At 43.8% G+C, this 15,471-nt stretch overlaps 1 pseudogene; it reads left to right on the top strand.

The window, feature by feature from the left end:
- The first annotated feature begins 3,670 nt into the window (after nt 1-3,670).
- Nucleotides 3,671-5,686, top strand: LOC123396832 (annotated as a pseudogene).
- Nucleotides 5,687-15,471: the final 9,785 nt, after the last annotated feature.

Below are 15,471 nucleotides of genomic sequence, written 5' to 3'. Positions count from 1 at the left end.
ACTTCGGTAGCAATGCGTTCACGCCTTGCTTTCATGTCATCAGTGTTTGTTCCACTCGGGGCAGTATCACCGGCTAGTGTTGTTGACTGCCTTTGAACCTTAGGGACGTAATTCTCATCTTCATCACATCGATCAAACTGTTTATCACGCAACTGTGAGTCCCTAATGAAATTGTGAAGTGCAATGCAAGCCAGGATAATTCTTTTCTGTGTCTCGAGACCATAAGAAGGAATATACTTGAGTATGCGCCATTTGTTTTTCAAGATACCAAAAACACGCTCAATAGCATTCCGAAGCGATGAATGTAGAAAGTTGAAAAGTTCTTCTCTTTTTGTTGGTCGCCCTTCTCGACGAAAATCTGGGATATGGTACGTGTTGTTCTTAAAAGGAGCTAGGAATCCCTTCCTATTTGGATAACCTGAATCAACAAGGTAGTACATATCTGGGCATAAAAGGAAATGTGACAATCAGAATCAAATAAATAGCAATGCATGTGCAGTAGAGTCATGTGAATAATCATAGAGAATATTACCACCAGGAGGGGTCAGGAATTCGACTGGATACTTTTCGATGCTCCGTTGGAGAATGCGTGTATCATGTACTGAACCAGGCCAACCAGCAACAGCAAATGTGAATCTCAGATCGAAGTCACATATCGCTAGCAGATTCTGTGATGTGTATCCATGCCTTCCAGTGTGGTTAACCTTCTCATCTTCGGGAACTTCAACAGGAATATGTGAGCCATCTATGGCGCCAATGGCATCTTTGAAATGAGGCCAAATGCCATCTTTGATTCTAACCCATAGCTAGAAACTAGAAGGTCATGCAATTTATGGAACACATCTGGATACATCCTAAACATCTTGTAGCATCTTTTTCTATTTCCAAGATGTTCATTAACCCATTCAAGCCCAGTTTGTTGTGGAATCCTCTTAGGTGCCTTATTCAAATACTTCTCGCAATAGAGGTTACCATAGTAGCCCAACACAGCCATGTCGCGCGCCAATCCAAGAAGATGACGCGTCTTCTCAATTTCTTCATCACTTTCAGTGCCACCATCATCCATCTACACAAGAAGAAAATAGAACATGTCAAAAACCAGTACACATGCAACAACCATATAGAACATTGGACAAATAGCATACATGCAACAACCATATTGTACATTGAACAAATAGTAGACATGCAACAAGCAACAAAACATAACAGGTTCAAATAGAATAGGTTCATTATTCGAATACATCAATGTTTCACACAACAATAAGCAAAGGTTCACAGAATAAGGAAATACAATGGTGGTTCATACAGATAGTCTTGAGAAATACAACAATGATACACATAATACATGACTCATCTACTTGTTCATCTCAGCATGTGTACGCTGCAGCCAATCGAGCCTCCCCTCATTTGTTGCAAATGCTGCAAACACCTCTCTTGAATCCCTGTTCATGGCAAGCTTGCTTGCTGTGAACATGATGTCAGTTCCTTCACTCACTCCACACTCCCGAACCGTCGCTAAAAACTCCTTCATAGTTGGGACCTTGTCAGCCTTGGTGGAAGAACTACCTTCATTCCTTGAAACAAGTGTGTTGAGAGCATTGTTGTAAACCGTGAAAAATGGGCTCTCTTTTTCGTTGCCTTCTCCAGCACCAAACTTGCGCTTTCCTGTTATTTTGGAGGAGGTACCACGATCATCCTCAAGCAATATTGGAGCTTCCTTGCCCCCTCCTGTTTCCTGTCCAGCAATGGCCGCTGATTCTCCGGTGACATGTGCCTTCCTAAACATAACATCTTGCTGCTCCAAATTGGGAGGTGGCACGTTCCTAAATTTTGCATGATCGGGGCGCATCTGAAAATAATAACAGAATAGATACATGAGTCCAATTATTTTGAACAAAAACTAGACATGAAGAAAGATAGTTCAAAACATGATAAATTACCTCTAGGTGAATTTTCCACCAATCATCATCTGCATCCATGGTTTTTGTTTGGGGATCCCAGCCTAGTCCGGTTGCATTTAGCAATTCCATCCACCACGTGTACTCCTTTTTCAACTGATCCCATTTGTTCTTAAATTGTTTCCTCACTAGCTTCTCTCCTACTTTCTCATAAAATTTTCTCTCCAGATTTTCATAGCCTTTTTTACTCAAGCAGCCCCCATCCCTGTTGTTGTTGTTCACTTCTTCCATACAAATGTCGCAAAACACTCTAACACGGTATGCATCCCAAGTGGCAACCATTGTTTCTTCACTAGTTTCTATCAAAATTACAGCAAACAAATAAACATCAGATGGAGGCCAGTACTTGCTGTTCCTATCCCAGTACTTGCTGTTACAAACAAATAAACTAGCTACAAACAAATGGAGGCGGCAAGTACTTGCTGTTCCTATCCCATCTATGGAGGCCAAGCAAGTCCTAGCATCTATGGGAGCCCAAGCAGTACAAGCAGAGAGGAGGGGACGGGAGCTATACCTGAGGCCGACGACGAATCCGGCAGGGAGGTGCACGAATCCGGCAGGGCTGTGGACGAATCCGGCAGGGAGGAGGGAGCAGCGGCGAGCTAGCACGGCGGGGATCCCTCCGCGGCGGACGACGAGGCCGGGAGAAGCAGAGAGGAGGGGACGGGAGGCCGGCGGCGGAGTTCGTGCTGTCGGCGACGGGAGGACTGCGTGCCACTTCGAGGACGGCGGGGACGGGAGGATGGCGACGGAGGGAGAAGGTCTTCGCCGCCAGGAGGTGCGCCGCTCGCCGGCGGGAGGAGTAGATGAGGCGGCGGCGGCGGGAGGAGGAACCCTAGGAGGATGCGTCGGGCGCGTGGTGTTCGTGGAAGGGACTGGTGGGGTGGAGGCAGGGAGCGGTCGAGCGCGTGCGGTCGTGACTCGTAACTGGTGGGGCTGTGGGGAAAATTCGAGTGGCATTCGGTTGTAATTTCCTTAGAACGAAATGTCCCTTATACAAAACGGTTCGGATCACTTTGCGGGAAGCGAAGGAAAGCCACGGAAAGCACGTCTCGGGGTGCTTTCTCTCCTACGTGCAATGGAGAGGCCGGCTTTGTCAAAGCCAATAGCTAAGCTAGGCTGTTTGGTGAGCTTTGTTGGCTTTTTTTCGTGGAAAGCCACCAAAAGCTGAAACAAACACCCCCTCAGTGTTGTAGGTAACAGCAGAAGCATACAAAGTTTGAATGGTGTACGTGCCTCCATTAAAACCAAATTCAGGATCAAATCTTTGCATATACCTGAAATGGCCATTCAATGTTGTGCTTCTCATGTTCCCTTAAAAGGATTGTTGGATGGAAAGATGTTTTATCTTTTAGGATTTCTGGTGTGTGTACGACCCTCTAAATAACTTTTTTTCATCTCATGCAGCAGCAAGGGTTTAGAGTAAAGCGTTGCAGCGTTGATGCACATGGGATGCTACACGTTAAAGTCCTTTACTTTGTTGATAATTTCTCTCATGTAGAATATAAGTTATATAACAAAAATAGAATTTAATTTGTGTATGGTGTGGATTCCAAAACTAATCTTCTACTGGAACGCTCGCTTGTACTAGGATTTTTCTAAAGCTAATGGAATCCCCTTGTACTCCGTCTAAAGCTTTCATGATGACTACTTTTCCAAGATACATGTGACAAAGAGGAGGAGATCAGGGGCTGCGGGTTTTGGGGTACCTCATGCTCGCGCTCGTCGCCGCCTCCTACTACGCCATCGTCGTCTACGCCTGGGGCCCACTGCTCCTACGCAGTGGCAGCAGAGGCTCCGTAGCCGCCGCCTTGCTCGTCCTCGCCGCCTTCCACCTCCTTGTAAGCGCCGCCATCACTGTTATGTCTGTAAGTGAGCCTTCTTCATGGTGCAATAAGAAAATGGAGAAATAAACATAGGTTAGAGATGATAAATTTAGGTCTATTAGTGGGCATAAGGATGAGCTTACCAAATAAGTACAAAATAGATATAATAAGTGTAGGATAATATAACATGAGAAGACTGAACTAAAAGTAGTTTAAAAAATCAAAAGCAGAAACCAGTAAGCCACAAAATAATTAAGAAAGGCATCACAATCTCTCTTAGTTCCTAGACTAATTTCAGCACTGCATTGATCTACAGTTTCTCCATGCTGCTTGAGTGCGGGCTGCTGCTTTACATGAATGAAGCCAAATATCGAAGCTCATCTCTTGTGTGAGTTTTCTTTTCCTGAAATGCATCCATTATTTCACAACTTTAATTCACTACCATCATTTTTCTGTCAACAGTGGTTTGGAGACGCTCAGAAGCTCACCAAAGCCCTTTTCTCGTTTGCAAGTCGGCTAGCTGATGTTATCATATTTGTGGATGATGTGAGTTTTCATTTATCAAACATACTGAAGTAGGTGTTTTATATTCAGGATGGCATCCTTATCATTTTGACAGGTCATGCATAATCTCCTAACTCATGCAATTTTGGTTTGCTAATGGCAGGTTAACAGCTTACTTGGTGCAAGGGGTGGTGCAATGGAACATGAAGCAACGAGAAGGATGCGCAATGAATTTATGGCAGCTTGGGATGGTCTAAGGTCCAAAGATAGTCAAAGGATCCTTATTCTTGGTGCAAAAATCGTCCGTTCGATCTAGAAGACGTTGTAATACGGCGTTTGCCTAGGAGGTAAAATCTGCATTGATGTGCTTGTGTTGTGCCTGGGAAAGTATTGTTTTGGCTCGAGTGACTTAAATGTCATGATATGTCAAGATGACCCACAGGATATACGTCTACCTTCCGGATGCGCAGAATAGGATGAAAATTCTCAAGATTTTACTTGCCAAAGAAAACCTAGAATCTGAATTTGGATTCGACGAACTAGCCAATGCAACAGAAGGTTACTCTGGGAGTGATTTGAAGGTATCATGCTCAAGTCATCCACAGATGTTCTATTCTTCTTCCTTGCGTGCCACATTATCTGTTGTCCACCTATTTCACCTATTTGTAACTTGCTTGGCACATTTTCTGCAGAACCTATGTGTAGCTGCAGCGTACAGGCAGTTCATGAACTGCTAGAAGAAGAAAAGAAGGTGGAATTTCCTTGCTTTCAGTATTACTTGTTGCATTCCAGGTTTATTCACCGTGGATCTTTATCGTCATGTCTTTGCTCACCTGGTTATCACTTTCTCTTAGGGGTCTGCAGGCAGTACGAAAACTTCTTTAAGGTCCTTAAAGCTGGATGAATTTGTCCAAGCGAAAGCCAAGGTAATTAGAAACAAACCGTCTGTTGACTGCGCCCTTAAAGTTGGATGACTTTATGTTTCATGTTTGATTGTTTTCTCTCCCACCGTGCAGGTGAGCCCGTCCGTTGCTTTCGACGCCACGAGCATGAACAAGCAAAGAAAATGGAACAAACAGTACGGCGAAGGTGGCAGCAGGAGCAAGTCGTCGTTCGGGTTCGGCACCTAACATGATTCCGATAACGATTTTGCCACTGTATCACTTGTAGTACCAAATGTGCCCTGATTTAGCCATAGGGAGTCAGATCAGCGATGACGCTATTCCTTTTCAGCTTCGATGCCGGCCCTTTTGCCTGTTGCGGCCACTCTGCTCCTTCCTCCGGTTTTTGGTACTCACCTACAGCCTCTTCGAGCGGTGCTATGGTGGCCCTGTATCGATAGGCAGACGCCTGACGAACATCGAAGTTTCCTGAGCCACAGCAACTGGGTCGCCTGTTTCTAATGTTGTGTTGTTGTCGTGTCCCAGCGGAGGCCTGACCAAACTGTACATAGGTACAGGAATTTTGTACCAAGAACAGCCGACAGTGTACCGTCTCTGAAATAAATCACATGTTCATGATTTGATTTGATGATGGTCTTCTGCGCAGTTAGCTGTTGTTGAAGAGTAAGCGAGATGCTTTATCTTTTCGTATGAGTTGCCGGATTCGTTTTTTATGTCTCGTGTTCCACACCTCAATCAATCACTTGTGTTGCTGTAGCCGTTTTGCTGTCATTTAACAGCCTGGGTGTATTGTTTCGTCTCGGTTGTACGCCGGGTAAGAGTTGGTGCTTGCTACGTTTGTCTTGTCCCTTCGTGGTTCCAGACTTTTTTTTTGAGGAAGTGGTTCCAGACTTTAACCGGCAAGTGCAGCTCGTGCCATTCACTATTTCTATCTTGTAGTTTTTATATGGTGTCTTGAGGTTTCCTAAATTTCCGTTATGTTTCTAAAACAATTCCTGCACCTGCAAATCTAATTTATAACATTCTAGACATGCATTGCACCTTGTAAGGTTTTGCCATGTTAAGAATTGTGTAAACACATAAGAAATACTAGGATAATTATTTGTGTCTTCACAATAGTGTGCGGGTTAAACTGTAGCATATCTTAAAGCTCATTTAAATTATAGTTTATTTCTAAAATAATTGTACCATTCAAGTATCTTTCTGAACATGTTAATTCTCACAGCAACCAGTAATATTAGTTGAAACGTGCGTTGCACGTGCAGCTTACTAGTCCCTGTTAACGAAAGTCTTCCTTAACGAAACCCACAACTTTGTCCACGTCTTTGCCCAGCCCCGTGCCCCCGCCCCCGCCTCCTACTACTCCCTCCTTCGGCGCACACCCCCGCGACCACCACCCTTCCAGACGGCCCGGCCCGGCCCCTGCACCACCACCCTTTCTCACTCCCACAACCACCACCGCACCCCTCCCTGCATCGGATATGGAGGGATCCGCACTGCCCCGCGCTCATCTCGGTGGACAGCGTCGTAGGGCCAGCGCCCATGGTGGTCTCGAGTCCAGATGCGGCGGTCTGATGCACACGACGTTGGGCACTCGGACATCGATATCCAGCCTGATCGAGTCGGCGAGGCACGGCAGGGGCCGAATCCTATTGCGGTTACGACGTGGAGGCGAACTAGGAGGCGCGGGAGGGGGTCCAACGGTGGGGCTTGAACTCCAACCTCATGGCGACAACGTTCCTCGCCGGTTCCGAGCGATATGGCGAGCTTAGGCGGGGTCTCTCCATGACGAAGGTGGTGTTGCACGTGTGAGAGAGACATATGTGAGGGGAGAGATAGAAGGAAGGAGGAGAGGCAGGGAGAAGAAGAGGGGGCGATGAGTGGCAGGGAGGTCCTGGGCTCCTAGCGGTGCCCGTCTTCTACGCCACGGAGGGGGAGCGATGAGGTACGCCAGAGAGAGATGAGAGAGATACAGGAGGAAGAGGGGGAGAACGAGGCTTAAGAAAGAGGCGAAGGGATCGTGCGGGGCTGAGTTGGAGCCCTGGTGGTGCTACTGCTCCTGTTGGACGGCGACCGATGGGACAAGTCCATGTGCTGCATTGGCGCATTTGATGCAGGGTCGGCACAGTAAGTTCCTCTCCCTTCTCTAATTAGTAGTAGAATTCCATTGCTATTTGACGGAGAGCATCCACCAAAAGTTCCTCTTTTGATGCACAGCGGCTACCGAAAATAGTTGTCTCTTTCTCTCTCTAATTGAATCTCAGCTACAGAATGATGTGTATCTATGCTACTACACGTGGATTGATTCATGACTTAGCAAAATATTTCCCGTGAGATGCGCTAATATACAAATTTGATGTCCATGATGACCTCCACTCACTAGTGGAAAACGGGCCTTTGGCCGGGACCCTTTAGTCCCGGCCTGCCTCTGGGCCGGGACTAAAGGCCCGGCCACGTCGCCCCAATTCTCAATGCCTCCCTCGAGGCTTTAGTCCCGGCCCGTAAGGAGCCTTTAGTTCCGGTTCGTGTCCCAAACCGGGACTAAAGGGCTACACGGTGGGCAGTGGTGGTGGCAACCGTTCGTATCCCCCTTTAGTCCCGGTTGGTGGCTCAACCCGGGACTAAAGGCCTAACATGTGGCCTGCCGTAGTGGTGGCAACCGTTGGTATACCTCTTCAGTCCCGGTTGGTGGCTCAACTCGGGACTAAAGGCCCTAAACGGTTTGCATCCCGCGTCGTTTCGGGCGATGAAAAGCACGAACCGAAGCAGAGTCGCCATTTCTCTGTTTCTTCTTCTCTCTCGCTCTCGCTCTCTGTTCTTCTCCTCTCTTCTTCCCTTCTCTTCTTCCACCATGCCAACTCGCTTTGGAGAGGTGCTCGCACATGGAATGACCATGCTCGATGTCGTGTACACGAACGAGAGCAGGGAGATGCCGTATTTTCTTGAACAGTTGAAGGAACGATGGCTTGACGCCGCAATGGATCATGAGAAGTTCTTGGGGCTTGATCTGGAGTACATGACCGATCAACGCGGTGTTGCCGTCATCCAACTATGCTTCGCACACCATGTCTTGATCTTCCAATGGGCGAGGTAAGTTTGAGGCTTTCTTTGATCCAAGGTAATGACATTGTAAGTTTATTTGTTTCAATCATAGTTGGTTCCCTTCAAATAGTTGTAGTGAAACAATTTTGATTAGTTGAAGGGGAACACAATCTGATTGGAATAGTGTTCCATAATCTGAAAAATCGTATTAGAATCAACTAGTGTTTAATATGTTCCATTGGAATCATAGTTGGTTCGCTTCAAATAGTTGTAGTGAAACAATTTTGATTAGTTGAAGGGAACACAATCTGATTGGAATAGTGTTCCACAATCTGAAAAATCTGATTGGTTCAATATGTTCCATTCAAATCATAGTTGTAGTGATACAATTTTATGCGGTGTTCTTTGATCCAAGGTTATGAAAATTGCATATAGCTAGTGATCTCTCTAGGTTCCATTGGATAGCAATATGATATGTCATAGTCATGAAAATTGCGTCTAGCTAGTGATCTCTCTAGGTTCCATTGGATAGCTATAGTGATCTCTCTAGGTTCCATTGCATATGTTCTATTTGAATCCTAAAGATAATTTTCTCTTTAGTTGTAGTGAAACATGTTTCCTTATTGCAGCAGTATGTACCATTTGTTCCATTTTAATTTGTTTCTGTTGCAGTAGTGACAAGCATTGTCCAGAACTCATGGACTTCCTTCGCAGCGGTATCACTTTTGCTACCGTTGACATAACGAACGACAAGCTGAAGATGAGGTACAGCTTCAGTATTGAGATACCAACTGGTTGCCTCATTGATCTCCAAACGGTATTCAGGCTTCGACATGTCAGGACTTCGATGGCTCATATGGCAGTTGCCTTGATCGACGAGGAATATGGTGATATGAAGACCAATTTCTCAAATTCTCAGCACAAACTTTGGGAGAAGGCCCCACTTGATTGTATCAACATTGAGTATGCAGCAAAAGATGCATATGTTTCATACGAGTTGTACCGCAAGATACGAGTCGTCAACTATGGCCAGCGTCACCTCGAATAAGGTGGACATTCTGATTGGACTAGTATCAACTATGGCCAGCTATATATATATATATGATAGCTATTATTATGTACTGTTTGGACTAGTATCATGTACTGCTTGGACCAATTTATATATGTCTAGTTTCTGTTTGTGCCATTATAGTTTCCAAATTTGAATGGTTTAGCCCTTTCTAACATAATTTGCTACTTTTGAATGGTTTAGCCCTTTCTAACTTCATGGTATCATGCATTTCGACCACATATATATACAAAAAGTCTTCAGTTCAAATAAGTTCAAAAAATGAAATCCCTTTTGTAACAGATCTGTTTTTGATTAAAACGGTCATTTAAAATGAAAGACCATTAGTCCCACGTGGCGTGCAGCGGAACCACGTGGCGTGCAGCGGAACCACGTGGCGTGCCGCGGAACCACTTTTGTTGTGGGGGTCGCTTTTCCTTCTTCTCCTTGTGCTAGATATTTGTTATGCATTAGGGAAAGAAGGAATAGCGACCATCATCGACGGTCAAAAAATCAGGTGAGGGAGTGTCCACCATACATGAGAGAAGAAGAATGCCGACTGTTGTTGTGGGGGTTGCTTCTCCTTCTTCTCTTTGTGCTAGATATTTGTTATGCACTAGGGGAAGAAGGAGTAGCGACCATCATCGACGGTCGAAAAATCAGGTGAGGGAGTGTCCACCATACATGAGAGAAGAAGAATGTCGACTGTTGTTGTGGGGGGTCGTTTCTCCTTCTTCTCCTTCTGCTAGATATTGGTTATGCACTAGGGGAATTAGGAGTAGCGACCATCATCGACGGTTGAAAAATCAGGTGAGCTAGTGTCCACCATATATGAGAGAAGAAGAATGTCCACCATATACCATAGGTGAGCTAGTGTCCACCATATATGAAATTGTTGAAATTTTGTGATGTACCTTTGAATGGTGCATTTTGAACACACAAAAAGTTTGGAGTTCAAATAAGTTCAAAAAAATGAAATCCCTTTGTAAGAGATGAGTTCTCGTTCGAAACGTTGATACTTCGAGAGAGATTGTCCGTTTTGTACACGAAGTGCATCCAGTTTTTGTCGTAGCCCTCTCAACTTTTTAACACATGCTATGTGGGTGAAATTATGATAGCATGCCAACTTTCAACATTTTCAGAGTTCATTTGTAGTGCTTTTCAATTTCAGGGTCAACTAACTCAAAACAAATAAGTAAATGCACGAAGAATACCAAATGAAGTCAGAAATTGTTGAAATTTTGTGATGTGCCTTTGAATGGTTCATTTTGAACACACAAAAATTATGGAGTTCAAATAAGTTCAAAAAAATGAAATCCCTTTGTAAGAGATGAGTTCTCGTTCGAAACGCTGATACTTCGAGAGAGATTGTCTGTTTTGTACACGAAGTGCATCCAGTTTTTGTCGTACCCCTCTCAACTTTTTAACACATGCTATGTGGGTGAAATGATGATAGCATGCCAACTTTCAACATTTTCAGAGTTCATTTGTAGTGCTTTTCAATTTCAGGGTCAACTAGCTCAAAAAAAAATAAGTAAATGCACGAAGAATACCAAATGAAGTCAGAAACTGTTGAAATTTTGTGATGTGCCTTTGAATGGTGCATTTTGAACAGACAAAAATTATGGAGTTCAAATAAGTTCAAAAAAGTGAAATCCCTTTGTAAGAGATGAGTTCTCGTTTGAAACGCTCATACTTTGAGAGAGATTGTCCGTTTTATACACGAAGTGCATCCAGTTTTTGTCGTAGCCCTCTCAACTTTTTAACACATGCTATGTGGGTGAAATGATGATAGCATGCCAAATTTCAACATTTTCAGAGTTCATTTGTAGTGCTTTTCAATTTCAGGGTCAACTAGCTCAAAAAAAATAAGTTAATAGTTTGGATAGTCAAAATAATTACTTTTGAAAATAGAAAATAGTTTTGCATTATTTATTCAATTTCAAACACTTTTCATTATCATAGTTTTGTCAAATTCTCGAATATGCAAAAAGAATTTTAATAAACATAGTTTTTAATTGGAAATAACAAAATAGATAATAGTTTGGATAGTCAAAATAATTACTTTTGAAAATAGAAAATAGTTTTGCATTATTTATTCAATTTCAAACACTTTTCATTATCATATTTTTGTCAAAATCTCAAATATGCAAAAAGAATTTTTAATAAACATAGTTTTTAATTGAAAATAACAAAATAGATAATAGTTTGGATAGTCAAAATTATTAATTATGAAAATAGAAAATATTTTTGCATTATTTATTCAATTTCAAACACTTTTCATTACCATAGTTTTGTCAAATTCTCAAATATGCAAAAAGAATTTTTAATAAACATAGTTTTCAATTGGAAATAACAAACTGGATAATAGTTTGGATAGTCAAAATTATTAATTATGAAAATAGAAAATAGTTTTGCATTATTTATTCAATTTCAAACACTTTTCATTATCATAGTTTTGTCAAATTCTCAAATATGCAAAAAGAATTTTTAATAAACATAGTTTATAATTGAAAATAACAAAATAGATAATAGTTTGGATAGTCAAAATTATTAATTATGAAAATAGAAAATAGTTTTGCATTATTTATTCAATTTCAAACACTTTTCATTATCATAGTTTTGTCAAATTCTCAAATATGCAAAAAGAATTTTTAATAAACATAGTTTTTAATTGAAAATAACAAAATAGATAATAGTTTGGATAGTCAAAATTATTAATTATGAAAATAGAAAAAAATTGAAACTATATGAGAATTTATAGAGATAATTCAATCTAAATTCAAAGTGAACTCACTTTGAACTCAGGTTGAATTTTCTCTATAATTTCGAATATAGTTTCAATTTTCAGTGAGTTTAGGCCCGTAAGCCTGCTTTAGAGAGGAGCTCGATGGAGAAGCTGCGACGGGGCTTATAAACAAGTGTTAGTCCCCCTCGCTGGGCGAGGTGGGACTAAACTTATCATGCAACCGAGGAGGGGCTTTAGTCCCGGGTGGAGCCACGCCCCGGGACTAAAGCCCCTCGCCTGCCGCCTGCCGAGGAGGGGCTTTAGTCCCTGTTGGAGCTCCGCACCGGGACTAAAGGCCCCTGCTTCCCGCCTTCTGGTCTGCCCGAAAAGAGGCCTTTAGTCCCGGGGCGTGGCTCCACCCGGGACTAAAGGGGGTCTTTAGTCCCGGTTCGAGCCACGAACCGGGACTAAAGATCCTACTATATATACGGCGCGGACGAAAATCCAAATCCAAACGCCATTTCGTTCTCTTCTTCCTCTCGCTCGACTCTCCTACCCGGCGCGGCAACGGACGAACTCCTCGACGCCGCCAGGCTGCCCGCCGTCGCCGTCGCCCTGCCGTCCTCCTCGCCGTCGCCCTGCCGTCCTCCTCGCCGGTGTCGGACCTCCTCGCGCGCCCTTGTCCCCGTCGTCGACGCCCTGCCGTCCAGCTCATCGGCGCCCTCCCACTCCGGTAAGCCCCCCACCCCCTCCTCCCCATGCCGAACACGTACGAAGGACGAGCCGCCGGCGCCCACCGGCGGGGACGCCACCGCCGCCGTCGTGCCAGTGAGGAGGAGAAGAAAAGAAGAAAAAGGAGAAGAAAAGAAGAAAAAGGAGAAGAAAAGAATAAAAAGGAGAAGAAAGGAAGAAAAAGGAGAAGAAAGGAAGAAAAAGGGAAGAAAAGAAGAAAAAGATTTTTTTTGTCATTTAATTCCTATTGTTATTAGGTTTGTGCTAGATTATTAGGGTTAGTAATATTTACAATTAGGAAAAAGGAAAATAAGAAGAGGAGGAGAAGAAAAGAAGAAAAAGGAGAATAAGAAGAGGAGGAGAGGAGAAGAAGAGGAAAAATAGAAGAAGAGAAGTACAAGAAGAGAAAAAATTAGAAGAGGAGGAGAGGAGAAGTAGTAGAAGAAGAGGAGAAGTAGAAGTAGAAGAAGAGGAGAAATAGAAGAAGAGGAAAAATTAGTTTAGGGTTACAAGAAGAAGAAATATTGTATAGTGTATATGCTTAAGTGTTAATAGTGTTTCTTAGATTATTGCTTAATTTTGCTATTGTATATGCTTAAGTGTTAATAGTTTAATTTTGCTATTGTATATGCTTAAGTGTTAATAGTTTATTTTTAGCAAGAAAATTAATAGAACTAGTTTATTTTTTTAGTTCATTTTACGATGCCTATCCCGCATCCTCGTCGTCGACTCGGCGGAGGACACCTGCTTGATCAGAGGGGCCCTGTCCGGGACTGGGCTCCGCCCGGCTGGTATTGGGAGGTGCTACCTTCCGGGGGGCGTAGGTTGGTGAGGAGCCAGCCCGTCGTTGACCCGATCCTTGTTTGGTGGCGGTCGCATGGGCCAGTGAGGGTGCCGAGGCTTCCGGACACCGCGGAGGTGGTACGTCACCGTCTCAGCGAGGAGGATGAGCACGTCCGTCGCTACATGGTTGCGTTGGAGGGCAGGTTCGAGCATACCTGGCAGGTTCTTCGGGGATCTCACTGGAGCTATGATCATGTGATGGTTCCTTCTCTTTGGGTGTCCACCGCCCGCGCCGATACCCGTCGGGCGCTACGGTTCTAGATGTATCAGTGATGTTATATGTATGATAGTATTCGAGGAGTATTAGTGATAATATTCGATGATGTACGGACAAAAGAGATGATGTATTTGCTTATAATTGAATGCATACTAATTTGAATACTACTTTATTTTACGATTTGGTTTTGCTTATTGAATGCTCAAATTGGAAAAGTACTCCTACTTTGAATACTATGCAGAAATCTAGGAGTCCCGGGTGGAGCCACGACCCGGGACTAAAGTTCTTTTGGAACGGAGTTCCTGATAGAATAATTCTTTTGATACAAAGGTTAAGAGAATCCGTTTTTTGCAGAACTATGGATCCACATATCAGGAACCTCGAAGAGGAAGAACTTCTCGAAGATATAATCAAAGACGGCCCCGACGTTGAACCAGCTGAATCTCCGTCATCCTATCTAAACCCCGACGTTGGAATGGAGGTCGAGCGAGTCGAAGATGAAGCCGATGGGGCAGGAGATAGGTCCAATGACGGAGAAGGTGATAGCTCCACTGATGGAGAAGCCGGTGGAGAAGCCGGTGATGAAATAATAAAGTCCGGAGAGGTATACATATGAAGTTCGACAATCACTTGTAATATGTGAAAAATATTGGAGATAGCTCTATATTGTATACATATACATTCATTTGACGAATGTTTCTCCCTCTTAGGCCTCCACATCGAGCAAAGCTACAAAACGAGGCCCGACTAGAAAGTTGGATGCACGGACGCATTACACCTTTGAGGTGATATTGCCTACGGGTGAACCCAAGCTTCCTAAGAATGCTGCTGACACATTCAAGAAGCAATGCGGAGTTCTCATTAGGGATCATGTCCCGATCAGCGTTCGGGAGTGGAACAAGCGCAAAGGGGCAGCCGATAGTGACTATGTCGCCGAAAGGTACAAAGATAATATTTGGAATGATCTCATGTCACATTTCAACCTGCCAGAATGTGAGAATGAAGACGCCGCAGACAAACTGAGGGCCAAAGTCAAGCAGTGGACTCTAAAGAAGATGGTCGAACTGTTCCGTAGCTGGAAGAAGAAGCTATGGAAAAACTATCTGAAGACAAAGAAAGTGCCAGTATTCGATGGGGTATCTAGCCAAGCAGGCGAATCACTGGAAGGCATTTCAAGAGTACAAGGAGTCAGAAGATGCCCAGGCATTATCAGAAAAGAACAAGATAAATGCCGACAAGAAGAAATATCACCACAAGCTGGGGCCAGGGGGCTATGAGACTGCCATCCCAAAGTGGGATAAGAAAGAGCAAGATCTGCTAGATAAAGGCATCGTACCTGAACCACTCCGTGATGAGTGGGAATTGAGAGCAAGAAATTGGTTCCTTGCGCATGGTGGGTCGTACGACGAAAAAAAGGGGACCTCATCTGCAGTGACGGTCTTAGGATACCCAGGGAGAATTGGAAAAGGATAGTGAAAGAAATTAAGGAGGTAAAAAGAAAGTTCACTGCAGATAGAGAGAAAGATTTGCTCACACTGGTCCTCGGCAATGACGAACATGGAGGACGAACGCGAGGCTTCGGTACTTCTTACCCGTGGTGGCTTGGGTTTGCCAGAGACCAAGACACTTACAGAAGCCGAGAGAGAGCAAAGAAGCGGTAGCAGGATGAGG

The sequence above is a fragment of the Hordeum vulgare genome, chromosome 1H (genome assembly GCF_904849725.1).
Source record: "Hordeum vulgare subsp. vulgare chromosome 1H, MorexV3_pseudomolecules_assembly, whole genome shotgun sequence".
NCBI classification, from domain to species: domain Eukaryota; kingdom Viridiplantae; phylum Streptophyta; class Magnoliopsida; order Poales; family Poaceae; genus Hordeum; species Hordeum vulgare.
This window is presented reverse-complemented; position numbering and strand designations above follow the sequence as displayed.